Here is a 15,084-nt window from a genome sequence, read left to right as displayed (position 1 = left end):
AGGTTCTCCTGGTGCTCCTTCAGGGCGGACGCGTACTGGAAGTGTTTGCCGCAGTTTGAGCACCACACGGGTATCTTCAGCGACGACCCCTGTTGGTGGTCGGTGCCGCTCACTTCTGCTCTTCACTCTTTTCTCCAAAAGAAACGGGAGCTCTTCTTCTGGCAAATGGCGTAAATCTGGTGTCTTTTCAGCCGTGCATGTGTTTAAAATGCTTGTTGCAGTGGATGCAGTGATAGGGCCGATCGTCCGTGTGGCACTGTATGTGTCTGTTCAGTCTTCTGACACAATCAAATGCTTTAGAGCAAACGGGGCACACTTTGAGGGCTTTCTTTGCCACGTTTTGAACAGGTGCAGATGGGCTCTCCTCAGACGTCCCAGGAGGTGTTTCTAAAGGAGCTTCCTTTGTGTCGCTGTCACAGTTCTGAGCGCCAGCGCCTGCCAGAATCTGCTCCAGTCTTGCTCTGCAGTGTGTCCTTAAAACATTTGAGGAAACTGGACAAGTGGAGGACAAAAGAAGAAGTGTCAGACCTAAAAAACTATCTACAGAAGATGAACAATATCTGAAAGTGACGTCCTTAAGAAAGAGGAAAAAATCCAGCAAAGACCTGACACAGGAGCTGAGAGATGCATCTGGACCTTCAGCTGATCCATCGGCTGTTGGCCCGAGCCTCATCAGAGATGGGCTCCATGGAAGGGTGGCTGTCAAGAAGCCGTTCTTAAGGAAGGGAAACAGTAAGCGTTGTTTCTAAGTGCTTGTTAAAATGATTATTTAAGATAGTAATTACTGTTTTAGGCGATGTGAAAACCGTTTGCTGTGACTTTCAAATCTGCTTCAAAAACTGGACGTGTTTCTTCAGATAAACTCCTGACCAAATGTGAAAAAGCAGTGAAAATGTCTGGCCTGTATAAACTTTGTGATGTCAAACAAGATCAGAGATGACATTGATTGTGATGTCACTACAGTGATGACATCACAGCTTTGTGAAGGCTTCTGTTCTGTCTCTTCTGGTCTGTGGTTCCAACCACAGATTCTGGATGGAAGTGAAGTCCGGATTCCAGAATGTTGATTTGTGTTCTCTGTTAATCTTCAGCCAGCGACTCAAAGAAACTGAGCAAACTGCTAAAGAAGGCTGGCTCTGACCTGTGAAAAGTGAACAGAAACATGAAGAGACAAACATAGAAAACAATGAAAAATCCGACAACCAGATGCTACACCTGTAAAAACAAAACTGAAGACAATCCAATAACTTTGTGGGGAATCCAGCCTTAGAGGCACCAGGAGCACCTGTAAGCAGACAAGCAGAGAACAAACACACAAACAAAAAAGCACAAGCAGCAGCAATCACATATAATACACAGGTGACCTTAAACCACAGGACAGTACAACAACTGCTTAGTGAGCATGGTGAGCATGCTACTGGGCTAATGAATGTGTGTGAGTGTGAGTGTGTGTGCATGAACATGCAATACACATAGATGGTCCCACATAATAACCATGCTTAAATATCAGTGTATAGTGTCACAATCCCCCCCTCCAGCAATCAGAAGCAGGCCGAGAGGGCCCCCAGACCCAGGCCACCAACAGCCCCCAAGGAGCACAGAACCCGGGAAGGGACAACCACGCATCCCCCCAGAAGACAGCAGAGGAAGCTCCCGGACAGAGCCCCCACAAGTATCAGGCAGAGCCCCCAGAGGCGGCAGCCTACCAGCCCCGCCAGGCCCCCGCCACCCAGGGGGGTTCTAAAACATTGCAGACGACTCATAAATGAGGCTTAATGTTGAAAATACCGCATTTCTCCTTTAAAGCCATGAGATGAAGTGCCTCGAAGTACAGACTGTTTTGGAAGTCCAGCACTCCTGAAGCACTGCTGGAAACAGTTATGGCACCATGTTAATGTACATAATAACACATTAAAGCACTGCTGGGATTTGAACCCAGGATCTCCTGTTTACAAGACAGGCACTTTGACCAACTAAGCCACAGCGCCACATGGTTCATAAAACTGATGAAAGAATAAAGAGCAGGAACTGGATCCACCTCAGGAAGTGGTTTTTGTGATTCTTTACCTCAAGAATAGTTAAAGCCATGAGTAGAAGTGCCTCCAATTGGTTCAAAACTTCATCATATTTTGCAGATATTGTTGGGTTTTCTACTCAGACCCTGCTGTTCATGAGGAAGGCACTTTCACCAGTTACAGCCAGATCTCATGAAGCGGTGTACTTATTACACGCCAAGTCATTTACTGTGTTTTTACAAGGCTTTTTTATGCTTTTGCGTATTATTTTCCGCTACATATTTCAAGGAAATGACGTCCTGCCCTCTGCTTTTACTCTAACTCTGACTATTTCACGGTTTGTACGTTCATTTTGATGTTATGTAGTGTGACAGAAGGAGAACTTCCACCGTACTGTACCCTAACCATTTGACATGTTATGTGAACGGAGAAAAATTACACTCTGAAAGCATAAAATAGGCATAAATGAGACTTTAAAAGCTGTGTGCTATTTATACGCACTTTCATTAAGTGGACCAGTGAAAAGGATTTAGTAGAAAGCTGGTAATTAGCTGTTTTATATGCTAAGTCATAATTTGCTCTGGAGGCCCACAAGCACTGCTGGGATCTGAACCCAGGATCTCCTGTTTACTAGACAGGCACTTTGACCAACTAAGCCACAGCGCCACATGGTTCATAAAACTGATGTAAGAATAAAGAGCAGGAACTGGATCCACCTCAGGAAGCGTTTTTTGTGATTTATTTCCAATATTCATGTGATCTCAGCATAAATCAGGGCTTGATGTTATTCAATTAATCTCTATATGTGTAAAGATTGGATATAGTCCCAGTTTAATCTTTTGGACCTAAAGAATAGTTAAAAGCATGAGATGAAGTGCCTCCAAGTACAGACTGTTTAGGAAGTCCAGCACTCCTGAAGCACTGCTGTAAACAGTTATGGCACCATGTTGACGTATGTAAGGCACTGCTGGGATTTGAACCCAGGATCTCTTGTTTACTAAACAGGCACTTTGACCAACTAAGCCACAGCACCACATGGTTCATAAAACTGATGAAAGAATAAAGAGCAGGAACTGGATCCATTTCAGGAAATGAGCTCCAGAGACTCTCCCAAAACTAACTATGACTTCTAAAAACATTTTTATGAAGTCTGACCAAAGAACAGACTCATAATAACCATGATGCTCATTGAAAGGTCCATCATTTGATGAAGATCAACAATGCAAACCATTCAGTAGAACCCTGTTAACAACCTGATTCTCATGCTAAGTCATAGCTAGCTCTGAAGGACCACAGGCACTGCTGGGATTTGAACCCAGGATCTCCTGTTTACTAGACAGGCACTTTGACCAACTAAGCCACAGCATCACATGGTTCATAAAACTGATGAAAGAATAAAGAGCAGGAACTGGATCCACCTCAGGAAATGTTTTTTTTTTTATCTATTTCCGAAATTCATGTGATCTCTGCATAAGTCAAGGCTTGATGTTATTCAAATTATCTTCATATGTGAAAACATTGGATTAAGTCCAAGTTCAATCTTATGTAACTCAAGAATAGTTAAAGCCATGAGATGAAGTGCCTCCAAGTACAGACTGCTTTGGAAGTCCAGGGCCCTCATTTATCATTCGTGCATAGAATCCCTTCTAAATCCTGTCGTATGAGTGAAATTTAGAATGTGCCCAAGTACAAAAAAATCGGCATTCATCAAACGTTCTTACACAGGTCGTACGCACACTGGTAGGTAATCTGCAATGATAAATACCACACCTGCCAGTTCACCTTGCGCGGGCACGAGCAGACTAATTTGCATCATGGAACGCCCCCAAGTAACCATATATGGCACCAACATTCCCTTTAAAAGCCAGCGGAACTTGCTTGCTTGCGCTTGACATTTCTGTTCTCATGTGTCTATGCATGAAATATCTTTTAACTTATCTAGACTGTTGCCTGTTTTTAAATTCATTTAAATGATTTTATTTGTTTCTCTTTATATTCTTTTACGTATTTTTAATGCTTCTTGCACTCCCTGCTGCAATGCTTTTATTTTATGTAAAGCACTTTGAACTGTTTGTACATATTTGATTTGATTGACTCAGAGCGCGGATCTCGAAAACACATGAGAAGCAATACAGAATCATACGCGGCGGACAGCACAGCTTTATGCCAATTACGCACACAGGCTCCACACACGCATCGTGTCTGCAATCATAACTCATTAGGGGAAATCACATTTTGCCAATATTTTAGAGACCCCCCAACATTTCCCAAATCATGTTTTCGGGGGGTCTCGTGTCAGTTTCAGGGGGTCTCGATCCCATCAAACACTGTGGGCAGAATTCGGCTGATGGACGGCTGAGAAATGCCGCATCGACCTCCCACCTCGCGCTGAAACGTACCTGTAGCCAAAAAGCCCAGAGTGGACAGCACCTGTATATGCACAGGTATGGCGTGCGTGCGCTTAGTTTCTCGCTCGAGAAATGGCCCCAATTCACGGCAGAGGTCGAGCAATATATGTTTTGGAAATCTGAACCTGCTTAGAAGCCACTCACTACTTTCTGTCAATAAATCTGCACGCTCCCTAAACACGCGCTCCCTCCGTAGCGCACGGTTTTCCACGGTGTGCCTTTTATACCCATATCAATTAAACTAGGCTGATTATTGTCAGGTGTTCTGGTGAAACAATTATTGTTACACTCTGAATGTAATGCAATGAACGCCAGGTAGGTCTAATGCACCCTGCTTTGGAATTGCATAGGCTACACGGACCCAAATGCCGTCAGACATACTGTAATGCAACAATTGAATGAACATTGTAATATTCCCCTGTGCAGCGATCAACACCATTTGCAGTTTCGTAATTCTACCACTAGGCAATGTGCGTAAGCATGGTCAAAGCTGTGCGTAGATTTAGGCACATTTCTAAGTTCAAGTACATGTTCATAAATCCCACACTTTGCTCAGGAATGATCGCACGCACGCTTTACGCACAGATCTGTTCCTAAGAACGCTTTATAAATGAGGGCCCAGCACTCCTGAAGCACTGCTACAAACAGTTATGGCACCATGTTGACGTACATAATAACACCTTAAGGCACTGCTGGGATTTGAACCCAGGATCTCCTGTTTACTAGACAGGCACTTTGACCAACTAAGCCACAGCGCCACATGGTTCATAAAACTGATGAAAGAATAAAGAGCAGGAACTGGATCCAACTCAGGAAGTGTTTTTTGTGATCTATTTCCGAAATTCATGTGATCTCTGCATAAATCAGGGCTTGATGTTATTCAAATTATCTTCATATGTGAAAACATTGGATATAACCTACAGAAAGGTGATTTTTTGCACAAAACTGAAATGGCAGATCGATTCCTTATATACCATGGAATTGTTTTATGATTTCAAAATAATTTTAGGTCCCTGGATAGTCCTGATTAGACCCAATAAACTATCACCACTTTTGATTCGAATTTTGGCAAACCGACAATAGGTGCGTGACGTCACGAGTGCACTAAACAATAAACATGTCTGATACCAGTAGTTCCAGTAGCGAAGCCAGCAGTCTGCCAGACCTGGACAGCTTCTTCACGGCAAATTTCGATGTGTGCCGCGGGATGTCGCTTGGAAATGTAAAACGTTGGGTTCAGTGCAGTTTTTATTGCGAGTAGATGTATGAAGTGCGTGTGTTGCCCTCAGCACCAGCAGCTCACACCACCGGGGACAGAGGAAGCAGAGAGACCTGCGGTCGGACAGGAATCCACCTGGCGGAGAGCGAACACACTCTGCCAGGTGGAGAGTGGAAATCAGCCGGCAGAGCGATCATGTCCACGTCGGGGCTCTTGATGATCGCTCTGCCGGCTGATTTCAGGACAACCATCCCGCGGTGTGTCCGCTCTCCGCCAGGTGGATTCCCCCTGAGTGTCCGCACCGCAGGGAGCTGAACACGGCGGGATGGCTCCGGCTGATTTCACCAGAGAGGAGGCAGGCGGACAGGGAGACACAGACACAAGTTCCGACCGCAGGTCTCTCTGCTTCCTCTGTCCCCGCAACATTTGAAACTTTTCAGGGGAGAAAGTAGTCGTTTAGATCCCCAACGTGTTGAAAACCTGACAAAATACCGGCTGTTTACCATTTTGTTGCGACGAATTCGGCGCTACTAAAGCTAGCCGCATTGAGCAACGCACTTCCGGTTATTGTGACTAAATAAAATACCCGTTGCCTTTTATCATAGGGAAAACAGGAAGTGAACCTACCCTCGTTGTAGCTAGCTTGAAACTGCCGTTTTGACAGGAAATGACGGTTGCCGGGTTGCCGCCGTCCTGCAGTGCTTCTGTCTTCTGACAAAGTCGCTAAATTGGCAACACGGCAGCCAGGAAAAACCATCGCACTTGTGACGTCGCACGGAAGCCCCGCCCCCAGTCTGCAATTCCAGGAAGGTTTCCTAGCGGCAAATTCAAAATCGCAAATTTCATGCGTTTATGAAATGTTTTGGTGTAGAGTCCAATGATCATTATTGTTCTTCTGTGAATGTATTATCATTATGTATTGGGTGTAGTGTCAGCTTTCTGTGGGCCTTTAAAGCCATGAGATGAAGTGCCTCCAAGTACAGACTGCTTTGGAAGTCCAGCACTCCTGAAGCACTGCTGTAAACAGTTATGGCACCATGTTGACGTACATAATAACAGCTTAAGGCACTGCTGGGATTTGAACCCAGGATCTCCTATTTACTAGACAGGCACTTTGACCAACTAAGCCACAGCGCCACATGGTTCATAAAACTGATGAAAGAATAAAGAGCAGGAAATGAGCTCCAGAGACTTTCCCACAACTAACTGTGACTTCTAAAAACATTTTTATGAAGTCTGACCAAAGAACAGACTCATAATAACCATGATGCTCATTGAAAGGTCCATCATTTGATGAAGAGCAACAATGCAAACCATTCAGTAGAACCCTGCTAACTACCACACTGCACGAAAAGAGGGATTTGTGTCACTGTGGACGGCAGTGAACATCCGCGAATTTGCCTAATTTTCGGACGCACCTGGGTGCTTGCAGGCAGACAAACTTTAAGTTTGTTGAGCGAGAAAATCGTCGGAAACGAACCCGACTCTCGGCGGGCTCACAGCGGGGTGCTAATGGCTCAGCGATTAGCACCCCGCTGTGAGAGTGCCTGGACCTCTCATTGGCCTCGCTGGTATTGGACGAAAAAGGCACGTGATTACATAAAAAAAGCTCCTGTAAAGCTGACCGCCCATTGGCCAATAAGGTTAATATATGCATACTTTATATGGGCATATCATTCAGAAATTATGATTAATAATTGTGATTATGATTACTAATATTCCTGGGATGTTTGTGTACTTCATATATTCACGTCATTCTTATAAGCTGCACTATGACTAGGCTAATGCAGGCATGAATGACGTGAATCTATTGAGAATGAAAAAGGAAACTTTTTTTTTTTTTAAAGCGCTTTTATTGCCACACCACACAATGTACATAGCTTACATTGTAATAAGAATCATATTGATAATAAAGAATTGAAAACTATATACACACACTGCTGTAGCCTACAATATACACAATAAGTCTAAACGCCGCCGTTTGGAATCCGCATTCTTCGCATTCCTCCGGTCCCTGCAGGGTCTGCGGAGTTGTCAGACGTCCTCATCCTGGATCAGAGGCTGGCTTCTGGGAGCTGTTGGAATAACCAATAAATAATCCATGCACAGCATATTGACAACTTGTCTATAAAGTAACGAAAGTCATATTGACAGCGTATATGTTCTTACTCTCTTTCACTCTTCTGTGGTGAGACTGTGAGTATTTCGGGTTGGCTTCAAGACGCGCCTGTAGCACAGCACACAGGTCCGTCACTCAGCTGAAAAAAACAAACAAGAGGAATGAATAAAATGACCAGTGCTTAAAAGTATCAGTGCCAGCCGTGGTAAAAGCCAGCGCCGCTCACCCTCGATAGTGTCCCCGTCTACCTCTCTGAAGTTCGGACTGTTTGCCACCGCCTCCTTCAAGCGACTCGTTACATCCATATTGTGAGGTGACAGTAGCCTGTAAAAACAACAGGCCTATGGTTAATAAAAAAAACTGCATTAACGTAACATCGGGTCCAACTCAACTAGATATTAGAACATTCACTTATTCTTACCTATTCCTTGATCTGGATTATAATGCCACGGTGAGTTATGCAGGCGGCGAACTGCTGCCTATAAATTGAAAACACGAAATACATTTTTTTTAAATAAAGCAACTCACACTGGTTTTCACGTGATGGACACAATTAAGTTGAGTTTAGCCTAAAGCCACAGTCAATAACCTACTCTTACCGCGATTTTCGGATTCTGTATCCGCCTTCTCTTGGGGATGCGCTCTTCAACTTCTCTGGAATGTAACTTCAGTCCGTTCTCGACGGCCATCTTGCCTCCAACCTAGCGAATCTCTCGTCGATTCCCTCCAGCACCCTCTCCACGACCGTATCCACAGTGCTGGCCACCATACGAGACATTCCGGTCATAGCATTCAACAGGACTTTCATTTAATCTGCCTGTAAGCAAGTGAGTGAGTAAGTTTAATATACAGCACATTTAAAATCAGCGAGAACAGTCCCAAGTGCTGTACAGTGTCAACAAGACTAAAATTAAACAATCAAAAGGTCATGTGCAAGTAGAAAAAAACACACAAACCTGTAGACCCGCAGAGAGTTGCTGGGGAGTTGAAAGCTAGTCGTCTTCCAGCCATTGTATTCCGCAAACCAGGGCAGTTTTCACAGCACGGGACCTCAGCGATTTCTGTCTGCCTTTCTGCCGCCAGATCTGCTCCTTAAACTTTTTGTTTACACTGCACGACACAATGTTTCTCATACGTGATTGAACGAGAGCTTATGCGAGCCGTTAAGCTCCACCAATCATATGCGTATACGTCATTACACGGAATACTCGCGAGACAACCTCCCGTCCTTTTGCTATTTAATGTTGTCTGACCACAGCTGGCAATTTGCACTGTTTTGACACAAAAATGGACTCTGCAAGGACAAAGAAAAGACCTCGGCGATATTGTGACCATTGTGACACCGAATTAAGCCATACACAATAAAACACTGAGCGCACTACTGCACATTATGTATACAGGCCAGATTTCTATATTTTTATTTCTATATTTCTATTTTATTTAAGAAACCTTTTAGAATATTGCTGTTGCATGCTTATTTTATCTTTATCTTATCTTTATTATTATACATTTGGACATCCAGTGCGGGCAACAAAGAAAAGAATTTCATTGTTCAGGGAAACACGTTTCTAACTGCACATATGACAATAAACCTTTGAATCCTTGAATCCTTGAATCCTTGAATTTTGCCCACAAAAAGCGGTATCACAAAAGAGGTGTTTGGGAGAAAAAAAACAGATATGCATCACCTGTCACCAGCAGACAGCGTGCACCTCTTCTTTTTCAAGACAACACAGCAACAAACTTGGCTGGAGTTAGAGGTGATAGTGAACGTGTAGAAACAGGCCTGCCCACCATAGACATATTATAGGTAGACGCCCCTTTCGCCTCTGGGTCGCGTTAAATGTCGCCGCCATCTTGCTAGGGAGTCAGTTGCGTCAAGATCGCCGGTCTGTATCAGGGCAAGCTGTCAGTGTGTCGGTAAAAGAGCAGTTTGTTCGGGCTGAAATTGGCTCAGATGATGTGTTTCTGCTCAAGGAGCACATTCAGGACTAGTGCCCTGCACGGGCCTATTATCTGGGCCCGAGCCCGGCCCTGGCCCGAGGGGGTGGAGCCCCAGCCCGGCCCGGTCCGACAGGTTTTCAGAATTCTCAGGCCCGACTTTTTTTTTTTTTTTTTAACCTCCCATAACAATGTTTTAACGATAGAACGCTATATTCAATGTGTGCGTTCGTAAATTCAATCTGCCGCTCTGAAAATGGGATAACGCTCTGCAGATAGAAAAAAACAGCATTCTATTTTTCTGTGAATAAGCAAACGGTTTCTGACAGATCAAAATGGACATAAAAGAGCAGGTTAAAATAGGGGCTCATGTTTCGATCAGCAGCTTGAGAACTCGTAGACACAGACCATCTGGGGAGACATCACGCAATCATGCGCTCTCACCACGGCTCGGAGTAGATTCACCCGGGTCATTTGACCCGTGATATCCAGCCAAGTTACCCAGGCTCCGCCCTCGCAGTGACGCAACACCTTCGGCTCTGCTACACTTACTCAGGCAAACTGCTCATTCAGGTGGATTCGAGTTCCCGAAAAAATGGGAACTCCACCCACTTTGTCGGGAAGCAATCAACTTTGAGCAGCGCCAACGGCCCAGGGTAGAGGCGTGTTCAAGGTAGTGACGTGGTTGAACTGCCACTCAACCCATGGATTGTACACGGAAGCGCTTCATTCAATATCAACATGGAGCAGCGTCAAGCTTTTGACACTGCTGTAGATGCTGTAATTAAAGTGTTTGACGGGAGAACAGCCCTTGAATCATTTCTTGACAGGAAAGACGTTTTTGCCTTGCTCCCTACTGGCTTTGGTAAGAGTTTAATCTACCAGTTAGCCCCGCTGGTAGCTAAATCATACGTCAGAGGAAAGAGTGGTGTGATTGGCTTAAGCTTAGGCACAGCCTTTTCTGGCCACAACCAGTAGCAACCCGAGGGAGGCGGGTTGACCAGGCCATTTCGAATCGTATTCGTTATGGTCTTGGTCAGACCAGAATCTCCAAGAGATTTGAAAGTCTATGTTAATCAGGCTACAGCCAAGTAGCCCACCCGAAGTTTTTCCGATCTTGGCTGAACATCAGCCGAGTTACCGAGTTATCCAGAATAGCTTAGTACAAGCGCTGACGGACCCTGGCAGTATCTCCAAAATGACCACACTAAAATCACATGCCATGACACCAAACTTCTACAGTAGTACAAATATGATCTGTACTCACAAAACGATGCATTTGGAAGTTTGTACATAGTCCAGGAGTTTATTATTATCAACACAAGCCTGATAGCTTCGGTGATGCTAAAGCTGCGTCGACGTCACTTCTGGGAGCTGTGAGCTTCAAAGTAAGATGAGGGTTGATCTACTACTGTGGACAACAAAGTATATGCTATATTCTACATGAATTTTTACGTTGTAGAGTTGTGAATTTATTTTATCAATGGAGAAATTGAGCAGCCTTGCTTTGTTGTTGCTACTGGGACTACTTCAGCCAGCTCATCTGTGTTTAAGACATGTCGGAGGACTGTGTGAGTCCGTATGCCTATATAAGGGAGGTGCTGGCGCGGGGCAGAGCAGCTGCTGCTGCGTTCAATTGTTTTCAGGGCCGTCGGGCCCCACGGGCCTCGGGCTCCAGTGCAGGACTCTATTCAGGACACATAGTTTGGTATATACAACCACCACTTTTCACTGTTGTCATTGGTTGTGTCCACATTTCACAAACTCAGGCTGCACCAGCCAGACTCAAAACACTGGAATTACAGAGTGGCAACAGCCAAAAAAGGCTTAGCAAAACTATACTTTTTAAAGGGTTCTAGCTCCAAGATACAAGCCTAGACACAAGCTTATATATACAAATATATACATACATATTTAAATTATTATATTATATTTTATATTACTATATGTGTATTAGAATTAAACTATTGAAATACTATGGTATTTATTTATAATAGCAGCAGGTGTTTTGATGTTTGTTTACATTTGTCTTCTGTATCAGAAGTTTTTGTTTGGGAAATGACTTTTTATTGTCAATTGCACTGTTGCTTAGATGTGAAAATCTTATGAGCATGATTGTATATATATATGTATAGTCAATCCCGAAATTATTCATACCCCTTGCAAATTTTGACTTAAATGTACTTTTATTCAACCAACAATTTTATTTTTGACCGTAAATGACACAGGCATCTCCCGGGAGATAATACGGAAACTAAAGGCAATAAAGGCTTTTCTATTAATTATTGAGAAGGGTATGAATAATTTTGGACATGCCACTTTTTGTTTAAATGTGAATAAAAGCTGAGGAATATTTTTTTCCACAATGATGCCTCTTGTACATCTTTGTATTATCTCCTGGGAGATGCCTGCGTCATTTCCGGTCAAAAATAAAATTGCTGGTTGAATAAAAGTACATTTAAGTCAAAATTTGCCAGGGGTATGAATAATTTCGGGCTTGACTGTATATATATATATATATATATATATATATATATATATATATATATATATATATACGTATGTTATTCCATCACATAATACATAATACTGAGTCATTATATTATATTATATATTATGGTATTTATATTAGACTATTTAAATATTTTGAGATATGCATACTTTACTGCTATAGAAAGCTGCAGCTGTTTTGATGTTTGTTCACCATTGTCTTTTTTTGTAGTGTTGTTTATTGTAAATTGCATTGTTCAAGGTGGTTTCTCAATGCACATATTTGAAACGCAACTATAAAAAACAGACTGACTGCCAGTGTCTCACTATTTGATTTGTAGGCTATTTCTCTTAATGATGGTCAATACGTAGTAGCTAAAGAAGCACCATTTCGATAGTTTAGATTCGTGCACAAGCTTTGGGAGTACAAGAAAAGTGAACGTCTATCAGCGATTATTATAGACATATGCACATGTGTGGAGGTTAGAGCCTAATTAGCGAGATTCAAAGATTCAAACATTGAGACAAATCTTTTGGGGGGTACTCCACGTAGATCATACACCATTGAATGTAAAAACGACTCAGTGAAATCGGTTGCAAAATGTAAGACAATCGTGATTTTTATCTAGAAAAAACGATGCTCCCGGCAACTTGCGCTTGTTTGACAGACCTCTGGTCCAAATGAGCCCTCAAGCAATATGGCGGCGACGTTTTACGTCACGGCAACGGGCTGAAGCAGTCAATGGGGCGTCTACCTATATTATGTCTATGCTGCCCACCTCACTTGAAAATGACTGTGGCAGCTCCCGACCTAATCACTGGCATTTACATATTAAAGGCTCTCCTAAGTAGGGGAGGGGGTCATGGGGGAGCAGTTCCCAGGTCAATTTGCGACAACTTGGGCCAAGTTTTCACTTTTACAGGAAGTGAACCTACCCTTCTACTCATGGCTTTTTTAAAGCCATGAGTAGAAGTGCCTCCAATTGGTTCAAAACTTCATCATATTTTGCAGATATTGTTGGGTTTTCAACTCAGACCCTGCTGTTCATGAGGAAGTCACTTTCACCAGTTACAGCCAGATCTCATGAAGCGGTGTACTTATTACACACCAAGTCATTTACTGTGTTTTTACAAGGCTTCTTTAATGCTTTTGCGTATTATTTTCCGCTACATATATCAAGGAAATGACGTCCTGCCCTCAGCTTTTACTCTAACTCTGACTATTTCATGGTTTGTACGTTCATTTTGATGTTATGTAGTGTGACAGGAGGAGAACCTCCACTGTACTGTACCCTAACCCTAACCAATTGACGTTATGTGAACAGAGGAAAATTACACTCTGAAAGCATAAAATAGGCATTAATGAGACTTTAAAAGCTGTGTGCTATTTATAGTGGACCAGTGAAAAGGATTTAGTAGAAAGCTGATAATAAACTGTTTTATATGCTAAGTCATAGCTTGCTCTGAAGGCCTACAGGCACTGCTGGGATTTGAACCCAGGATCTCCTGTTTACAAGACAGGAACTTTGACCAACTAAGCCACAGCACCACATGGTTTATAAAACTGATGAAAGGATAAAAAACAAAAAAATTTAGCTTGTTGTTTGTAAGTACTTAAAATCAAAATTACTTTTTAAGATAGTAAGTAAGCGTTGTTTCTAAGTGCTTGTTAAAATGATTATTTAAGATAGTAATTAAGTGTTTTTTAGGCGATGTGAAAACCGTTTGCTGTGACTTTCAAATCTGCTTCAAAAACTGGACGTGTTTCTTCAGATAAACTCCTGACCAACTGTGAAAAAGCAGTGAAAATGTCTGGCCTGTATGAACTTTGTGATGTCAAACAAGATCAGAGATGACATCGATTGTGATGTCACTACAGTGATGACATCACAGCTTTGTGAAGGCTTCTGTTCTGTCTCTTCTGGTCTGTGGTTCCAACCACAGATTCTGGATGGAAGTGAAGTCCGGATTCCAGAATGTTGATTTGTGTTCTCTGTTAATCTCTGGACGACTTCAGCTGATTACTTCCTGTCACTGTCACGTTGGAAGGTCCACTTCTGCCAGTTTTTCAGCAGCCAGTATCATGTTTTCCACCAGCAGTGTTTTCCAAGACAGAATAATGTCAGTTTGTTTAAAATGTTGCCAAAATAAACTATTACAATTACAACAAATGTCATCTCAGGGCACTTCAGTAATAAAGTCCAATTCCGGCCAATTGGAGTTAAATTCATTGTAATTATAATCCAATTCATTCAATTCAGAATGAATCCAATTCATTCATACAGAGCAATTCAAAAACTATTTCCTCGCTAAGGAAACCAACAGATGGCACCGAACTTGCACTATTTCTAATTAGATAGAACTTTTTAATAGTTCTAAGATCATATCTTTCTGGTTTTATTTGCATTTTACAAAGAGTCCCGAGTAATTATGAAAGTGGGGTTTTAATTAGAAGAAAAAGCCTCAAAATAAAGTGATTTTTAGGAGTATGCAGGGATTCATTTCCATCTAATGAACAGCTCAGTTATATTAAACAGTGGGCCGTGTGAGCAGCAATCAGGGGAGTAAGGAGTTCACAGATCATAGACAGAGGCAACCGTCCAACTATTCAAAGCTTTTAAAATGAGTAATAAAATCTGACAGGTAACCAGGGAAGGAAGTCCTTTAATCCTGGAAATATTCTCCAGGTGATAGTCGGCTGACTTCCTAACTGAGCTGATCTGGCTGCTGAAGTTCAGCTCTGAGTCCATAATAACACCCAGATTCCTGCTTGGTTTGTGCTTTTTAACATCACAGCCTGAAGCTGAGCTCAGATTTTTAACAGCTGACAATGACCTCTGTTTTATCTTTGTTTAGCTGCAGGAAGTTCTGGATCATCCGGTTGGTTATTTG

General features: G+C 42.7%; 7 non-coding genes across 7 annotated transcripts; all 7 read right to left on the bottom strand.

Moving 5' to 3' along the window:
* Positions 1 to 1,914: 1,914 nt before the first annotated feature.
* On the bottom strand, positions 1,915 to 1,988 carry trnat-ugu (transfer RNA threonine (anticodon UGU)). Its single transcript has one exon. It is a non-coding gene; the product is annotated as a tRNA-Thr (tRNA).
* Positions 1,989 to 2,607: 619 nt separating this feature from the next.
* On the bottom strand, positions 2,608 to 2,681 carry trnat-agu (transfer RNA threonine (anticodon AGU)). Its single transcript has one exon. It is a non-coding gene; the product is annotated as a tRNA-Thr (tRNA).
* Positions 2,682 to 2,974: 293 nt separating this feature from the next.
* On the bottom strand, positions 2,975 to 3,048 carry trnat-agu (transfer RNA threonine (anticodon AGU)). The gene has a single exon. It is a non-coding gene; the product is annotated as a tRNA-Thr (tRNA).
* A 261-nt stretch (positions 3,049 to 3,309) lies between these two features.
* Positions 3,310 to 3,383, bottom strand: trnat-agu (transfer RNA threonine (anticodon AGU)). Its single transcript has one exon. It is a non-coding gene; the product is annotated as a tRNA-Thr (tRNA).
* Positions 3,384 to 5,107: 1,724 nt separating this feature from the next.
* Positions 5,108 to 5,181, bottom strand: trnat-agu (transfer RNA threonine (anticodon AGU)). The gene has a single exon. It is a non-coding gene; the product is annotated as a tRNA-Thr (tRNA).
* A 1,524-nt stretch (positions 5,182 to 6,705) lies between these two features.
* Positions 6,706 to 6,779, bottom strand: trnat-agu (transfer RNA threonine (anticodon AGU)). Its single transcript has one exon. It is a non-coding gene; the product is annotated as a tRNA-Thr (tRNA).
* A 6,888-nt stretch (positions 6,780 to 13,667) lies between these two features.
* Positions 13,668 to 13,741, bottom strand: trnat-ugu (transfer RNA threonine (anticodon UGU)). Its single transcript has one exon. It is a non-coding gene; the product is annotated as a tRNA-Thr (tRNA).
* Between the last annotated feature and the right edge of the window lie 1,343 nt (positions 13,742 to 15,084).

The sequence above is a fragment of the Odontesthes bonariensis genome, chromosome 11 (assembly GCF_027942865.1).
Source record: "Odontesthes bonariensis isolate fOdoBon6 chromosome 11, fOdoBon6.hap1, whole genome shotgun sequence".
NCBI lineage: Eukaryota > Metazoa > Chordata > Actinopteri > Atheriniformes > Atherinopsidae > Odontesthes > Odontesthes bonariensis.
This window is presented reverse-complemented; position numbering and strand designations above follow the sequence as displayed.